We start from the raw sequence: 7,847 nt of genomic DNA on the forward strand, positions 1-7,847 counted from the left end.
GTTGGGTTTTTGTGATGCTTTAAAACAGCATACTTATACAGACACTCGATGACTTTCAAAATAGAAGCTCAGTACTAATACCCTGAAATCTCTGAACACCTGAAGAGCAATTACGGAATTGTGACTAATAGCCATCAGCTCTAAAAATAAACCTAAAGGCACTTTTTTGTAACCCACAAATAGATCCCATCTTATACGTTCTGCTTACATCTGACATGATAATCAAAGCCTTACGGAAGTGTGGAGGCCAAGGGGCCAGTTATCAAAATGCCTCAGCCCTGGAGGGGACAAGAGAAACACAAGAGAGGAGAGACACCCCTGTCTTTAGGGTGAGGAAAACCTTGTTCCCACAGGCCTTTGCAGCCACATGAGAACACCTTTTGGGTTTTGTTTTGTGAAAATTATCACAAAATATCACCTTTGTTCAGCCCCCGTTTGCTATACCCTTCCTAGAACGTCCTTCCTTCCTTAAACCCCATTGGCTCTGTTTTGCCGCATTGCTCCACCCCTGTTATCCCATTGGTTCTCCATCTTTGCTCCACCCCTGTTATCCCATTGGTTCTCCGTCTTTAGCCACTCCCCTGCACCACTTTCCCTCGTCCCTATTGGAACTCGACCCTCAGATCCGCCCCTTTTGCCCTCTATTTAAGCCTGTACCCTGAGCCCAATCCTGTTCTCATCCCTGGATCCTTTGGATAAACAATTTTTGGATACCCAAACGAGGACCTGTCCCTTTGCCTTTATCATCAGCAATCTCTAGCGGGGCACGGGTCACTCCCATGGGTTCACTGTGGCACACACCATAACAAAGAACGAACCTGTTTATTTCTTTAAAAAGGAGCGTAAAGTGAAGATTATAATAAAGTTTATAAGAAAACTCACTGTTGAAATGTGGTCCAGCATCTGTTGCGCTCAATCAGTGATCATCAGTAAAACTCAGGTAAACAATGTCATTTCTTTCAGTGAATTCTGCATTTCCAAATGGAGGGAAACTACTGAAGTCACTCTTTTTTCAAGAACAAGCTGTTTGACATAGTTTCACTGGTTTCATCTAGTTACCTGTGGCCAAGGATGATAAAGCACATGGTTTACATCAGAAAGGAAGTATTAAATATTAAATATTTCTGGTTTTGCATGGGATTATTCCATGGGGACTCTAAATTTGCAACTTAAGTTGTTTTAACTTTTATGAGTGATTTTAAATATTTGCATAACTATGTCAGACGGGATAGAAAATAGATCCAGAACTGGAGAAAAACTCATGGATCTCTTATGCTTACTTCCCAGGATATAATCAAAAAATCAACAGCTATTACTTTTCCTCAGGGTTATGTCACTTCAGCTATTTTTTTTTTAATCACTCATAACCAGCTTAAATTTCTTTCCCTCTTTTAAGTGGCAGGGTGCTGCTGTTTTCAATTGTGCAAGAGAAAAAAATTGGAAAGTTTCAACAATAGGGAATATTTATCAAGTCAATTTTTCTTTTCCCTGTTTTCCAGACTGGACCTTGGTTTGCACCCATAACATTTATTTAGCTTCAAAGATTAATACTGCCTGATGTTATTAGGCAATAAGGGTGTGATTGGCTTATGAGAATCTACACATACAAACAAGGAATGATACCAGAGATTATACTTCCATAAGATGGCATCTATGGTATCTATGGCAATTGTTTAATTGTGAAGAAAGCAGCAATCTTTGAAACAGTGTTATTACTTGAGATTATTAATTTTGACACTTGTACCTGTAATTTTTCCCTGCTGCCATATTTTTGCAGGTTTTTACAGGTGAATATAAAAGAACTCAGTTTTTAGCGGGAATGTCACCTTTGTCCATTAAAGCAAAAAAAAAACAAAACCAAAAACAACTTAATTAAAAATCTTTCCCCAAATTTCTCTCCTTGCTGAAAGGACAGCATGACATAGCATGAATAAATTCTTAACTAAGCTATTGTCTGCCAATAAAATTCCAATTTAATGGACACTGAAGCAAAAAGACATCAAAGCTAAGGTTGTAGCTCATTTGTTTTGTCAAGCAGTGGTTGAAAGTGCTTAAGATATCTTTGAAATGTAATCAATGTCCTTTCCTCTTACAAATACACTTCTTTTTTTTCTTGTGGTTACAACTATTTGTTCATTAATTGATTTTTTTAAAGCTTGGTTAATTATAATTTGACTGTAAATGGAGCAAGTTTGGCCTGAGATAGAGAGAGACTTCAGTTAAACATGAGAAAGCAGAGAAAAAGTGACTTTTTTAGAAAAGAAGTTTATCATCAGGAGAAGGGGTCTAGAAAGAGAAAAAGAAATTAAGGAAATTCCCAGTTCACATTTGAAATTTTTATAAATTAGGACTTCCTCCTTGCAGTTAGGCCTCTGAACAAGCAAACACATACACACACACACACACAAAAACATTGTTTCTCTATATTTATCTGATCTGATTTTTCACCAATTAATGGTAAAAAGGACACTCTTAGGAGAAACTGCACTTTTCTTTTTGTGGGAGAAGCTGATAGAAAATAACAGGTGAAACAGGACTATGAGGCAGAGGTATTGTGAGGGTACAGGTCATCTGCTTGCCATGTCTAGCAATTATTTCTGAGATCACCCAGTCAAAAGAAAAAATTAGCAGGAATCATGTTGAATAAAGTACAAGGTCTTTTCCAGGAAAGTGTTTGTGAGGTCTTGTTCCAACTTATTGAATGCAGAAGTAATATGGTAACTGAGACAAAGTGACAACAGTTTTGCAATTTGGTCTTCCCCATTAATTGTACTTAGAATAGATATATTTGTGCCTATTCCCTTCCTTCTCAGGCAGCTTCAAATTGCTATGATATCTAAATTTCCAGCTGCCTGTGGGAGTCCTGAGAATGCTGAAACTTTCCTTACATATCTTTAAGGACATATCATAAGATTTTCACCTATCCTGCTCTGGTATTTTTTCATAATTACTGTGTGCTGTTCAGAAACTCCCATGTTCGGCTCTCTATATTTAAAATGGAGCTGAAATTTGTTCAGAAACCTCTTATGGTTCCCTGAATTTGCTTACAGCTCCCTTGGGAGTTTCTAAACAGGAGGGCTGGGGGATGACACCAGTATCCCTATTTGTACACCCAAAAGAATGAAAGAATTTCATGTCACCAATGTAGAACCAAGCATTCCCCATGTCGGGTAAGCCCTGAGTAGGCAATCTCTGCTTACAAGAAGAATATGCAGCCAAATCCTTATCACTCTTCAGCAAGCACAGGGTAACTCAGGATATTCTTGGCCCAGTTAAGCAGTCATGCCTGCCCTAGATCTGTGGGAAGGCTGAAGCCAGAATGGCTCTTCTCATTCTTGCGATATTTAAAATAAACTACATTTTGAAAAGAGGAGTTGTAACATTTGTTAAAAGACTGTATTTGAACTGCTGAACAGCAAAGGCCTTTTAATACTTTTTTCCTCATTTTTGCCTTGGAATTGTTAGCTAAGAACACACAACAAAGAGGAGATATAAAAAATCCTTCAACTTTTCTGTGAAGCAGCAGGGTTGCCAAAAATTCATGCTCAATCCACCCCCAAATAATCCTCAGTAGAGCAGTCTTATTATCACTGATCCCTGAGGACAACAGAGCTGAGAGTAAGGCGGTTACACAGAAGCTCCCCCTCCCTCAAGGTGTCTTTAGAAATTCCTCACTCACAAGAACTAGGTCTGTGTGACCAGAGGATGAGGACTTCATTTGGTGCCATGCTATGGATCTTCCTAGCCCCAGGATTTGTTCCTCAGCCATTTAAATTAACATAGCATTAAAATATGACAGGATTATGTTCTGTGGAATCATTAACACATTCCTCTGGTGCAATGGGAGACAAGGGATGCTTGAACGTTCAACCACCCGAGGCATGTATTAATGTGATTGACACCCCCTGCAATGTCTCAATACACTGAAATAAGACTCCTACTGAATACAACTTCGCAATTTTTCAAATGTACCATGAAAGTATTTATCTTTTCATTCCATCAAGTAATTCTCAGGTTTGTGATGGAAGAAGAAGAAGAAATTTTATCTATAAATTTACTATTAGATTGTAATATTTTCCTCATTCATGTGCTCTTCCTTTCTGTCATAATTTTCTTGCCTAACTCTCTTGAATTTAGCAAAGCAAATTATGATACTTCAGGATTTCAGTTTCTTTTTCCCCATGAAGACTTTGCCTGGCTGGTGCACTCAACATTTCAAAGGCAGGCTGTGATGCTTTTAAGTTTGTTTGTTGTTAGAAAGACAAATGGAAAGCTGATCACTGTTTCCCATTCAGTTCTTTAATTCCACAGTTGTGTTTGTGAATACAACCAACCAGAAAAGCCACTGGCTACCCCTGAATGTCTGTTAAGCCTACAAGCACAAGGAGGGTTAAAAAACATGGAAGCAAAGGATGCCATCTGTGACCTGCACTTACCTACACATCATTAGGTGGCAGTCTTCCCTCTGGCTTAGCACTGAAACCAGAAGAGTAGGAAATGAAGTCTGGTTTTGGAGCAGCCATTGTTTTAAAACTGCTAAGATACAAAACTGAGATTATTGGGATGTGTAGTCATTAAAAATGTGCAACAAATTTTGAAAAAATAATGTTGTTGGGCACAATAACTTGACCACATTCAATTAGAAAGGTTCTCTGGTTTTAGACATATTATTCTGGCCTGTGCTCTTGTGGATGCTACCAGTCACCATACAACAGAAAAACACATAACATAGGGAGTGTAAAAATCATGGCTGTACCTTAAAGCCTACCAATTATTATATATTCCTACCATGACATTAATGTTCAATTTTTCTTGTTAAAAACAAGCAAGAATACCCTCCCATAAAAAGAAAAAAAAGAAAATAAAAAAAGGAATTTCTTTCTAGAAACCCAAATATATTTGAAAACCAAATGGTTGGATATATTTCAGAGGTCAGTTTAACACACTCGTACATACATTTTTCTCTACACACACGCATGTACAGAGCAAATCAATTATTGTGAGTCAAATTCTTCTTTCAGTATGGCACATTTTCAAACCTAAGGCATTCAAGAGTTTATCTTCTCCTAGTCCTTAGGAGGTAAAACAGATTATCCCCATTTTGTGGAATGTTTAAGCATTTTACCAGTGGTCAATCAGATAGTTTGTAGCAAGGCCAGGAATGGAAGCAGATCCAGGTCTTCAGGTCACTTTTTTCCTTATCTGTTATTCCTTATGATAAGAAAGCCTGCGGTGCCCCTTCTGAGATGTTATTTAAGTAGAATTTTATATTACTTGAACTTTAAAGCTATGTTTGAGACCCTAGGTATCTACTGAGCAGTTTTATCCAAGACTGAGAAGGAGAGCTCTGTCTTTTGCTATAAATGCTGAAATTTACAGTTGTTTTAAGTTTAAAATTCAATGGAAGCTGAGAAGTGTTGTTTTGTTGGGGTTTTTTTACTAAATCTAGGTCCTTTACCTGTGAATGCAAAAGACAGAAGATCTTGACTATTCTGGTAAATTCTAATGCTGTTTTCTGTGTCAGTAAGTTTGTTTTCTGCAATCACCTCTTATCCTGCTCTGCAGCACAATCCTGTTTGCACCTAGAAGACTGCATGGCACACAGCATCACACTTTAGTGTTCCTTTGGGTTCACTCTGGCCTTTTCAACTTTGTGGGGCTGTAAATGACACTGGAGAGTTCATGGACTGAGAATTGTTGCCTGATTGAAACAAGGTACCTGGAACATCTTTTTCCAACGCAGACACACAGCTGCAAGCTCAGCCTCAGAGGAAAATGGGATAGGACAGGAAAAATTAATTTGGCCCCATAGTATGAGTGAAGAAAAAGCTGAAAGGCATCCCAAGTCTAGTGATATTTTTGTGCTTAACTTCCCTCATGCTACATTGTTACTTGTGATACAAAAACACGAAGAAACATAAAACCTGTGATAGAATTGATGTCTTGGTCTCCTTTTAAACGTCTTCATTCCACCATGAGTCTGCGCATGAAGTCAAAAAGCTGTGGAACTGTTTGCAGTTTTGAGGCAAACATAGAACTTAATTTCTGGCTTTCATTACACACTGAATACGTTTAGCCACGTCTCTCTACATTTCAAAATAATGAAGGTGAGAACCTACCCTTTTGCCATCAACAGGTGCTCATTTTGCAAACAGCTGCTTCAGTTGAAGTCTTTAGCACCATCCATATGCCCATCATCCTCAGCTGTGGTGGCAGAAGGATCGCAGGAGCAGTTTGTAACCTCATTTACATGAAGCCATACAGCTAAGCTTTTATACCAAAAAGCTAATTTGTTTTGCTTGATTTTGTCTGAACTACTCACAAAACTTTTTATGCTACCAAAGGTATAGAACAACAACATCCTGAAGTCCATGGAGTCTACAAATAGAAGTAATAGCTTTAATCAGCTCTATATCTTCTGTAAAATATCTGTTTGCTAAATTATTTATCCTTTGTTATTATTTATCTGACTTCAACTAGGGAAAGTAATGACTTATCTTGACTGAAAAATTGAAATTTTTACTTCAAGAATAAGGTATTAAATGTTAAAAAATGTGAATACATTGGTTTAATCTATATGAAATTGTCAGAGAAGACTTTTGCTTTGATTTTCCTTCATTACTCTGTTGTAATGCCTAATGATTTTATTTTGATTTTAATGGAGAAATTGTAATAATTTTTAAGCTACTGTAAATAAACCTTTCTATAACAATGAAAGTTTGGTGTGATGGATTGTATACCCATTATCTCAGGGCTGTTCTATGACACATCTTCTCCCAGTTTTATAAAAGTATGTAAGATAAAGAAAACTTTTCAAAGCAAGCCTGTACAGACTTAGCTGTTTTTTTAAAGGTTTTTATGCTTTGGGGTTTGGTTTTCTGATTTTGGGTTTTTGTTGTTTTTTTGAGGTTTGTTTTTTTTTTTGTTGGGACATGTATTTTTTTTTTGTTGGGATTTATTTAATCAAACGTTGGATCCTTGAAGTTATAAGACACCCAATATCCAAGGGCAAAACCACTCCATTAGTTCTAATGCTTCTTGAAATGAAATTATTTTGGCTTAATGTTAAAAGGCTGAAATAAAGTCTGAAAATACTCAAAAGAATGCATAGAATGAAATACTAGATGCCTTTTTATTTTGCAGTTGGACATTGAGCTGTTTTTTTCAAAACGAGATATCATTAAACTTTTGAGTGTCACTTGTGCTTCTTGTTTGCAATATGAAACAGTAAGCAAGAAATATCTTTTTTTCTGACTGCTTAAATTAATTAGAGTTAGCCTGATTAAAATATCTGTTTGGCACTACATATATACACACCCCATACACTGCAATGCTGGGAACTGATGCATGATTAAAAATCATGGCTGTGGTCCTCTTAAATTCAATACCATGAGACCCTGGTTATTCAGTGTACACCAGTGGTTTCCTCTACAAAAAAAATGTGAGCTTATTTTTTGTTAATAGGAGAAGCAAACAGTATTGAGAGAAAAATATTCCTGTTTGGGGAAACACGGTTAAGTTTTGTTCATATGTGGTAAATATTTCACTTTTTTTTCTTAAGAATATAGTAAAATATATTTTTGAATTTCTGCACCATCTTTTCATAGAGATACTTGAAGTTATATTCTAAATGAAATTAGGCTGCAATCTGACTGGAGATACTAAATCCTTGTTGTTTAATCCATGGATACAAAGGCTTTTCCTCATTCACATCAGGAAGAAAATTCTTTAAAATATTATGGAAGATTTTTAGAAATAGTCACAAAAAGACATTCTTTATTAGAAATATTATTGCATAAGCACTAAAAATAAAAAAATTGTTTTAGGTTTATAAGTATATGTATATA

General features: G+C 36.5%; 1 long non-coding RNA gene across 1 annotated transcript; it reads right to left on the bottom strand.

The window, feature by feature from the left end:
- Positions 1-6,378, bottom strand: LOC147653955 (uncharacterized). Its single transcript, XR_015284108.1, has 3 exons — positions 4,437-6,378; positions 543-1,059; positions 1-508 (listed from the first exon to the last, which is right to left on the bottom strand). It is a non-coding gene; the product is annotated as an uncharacterized LOC147653955 (long non-coding RNA).
- Between the last annotated feature and the right edge of the window lie 1,469 nt (positions 6,379-7,847).

This window comes from Cyanistes caeruleus, chromosome 3 (assembly GCF_971803275.1).
Source record: "Cyanistes caeruleus chromosome 3, bCyaCae1.hap1.1, whole genome shotgun sequence".
Lineage (NCBI taxonomy): Eukaryota > Metazoa > Chordata > Aves > Passeriformes > Paridae > Cyanistes > Cyanistes caeruleus.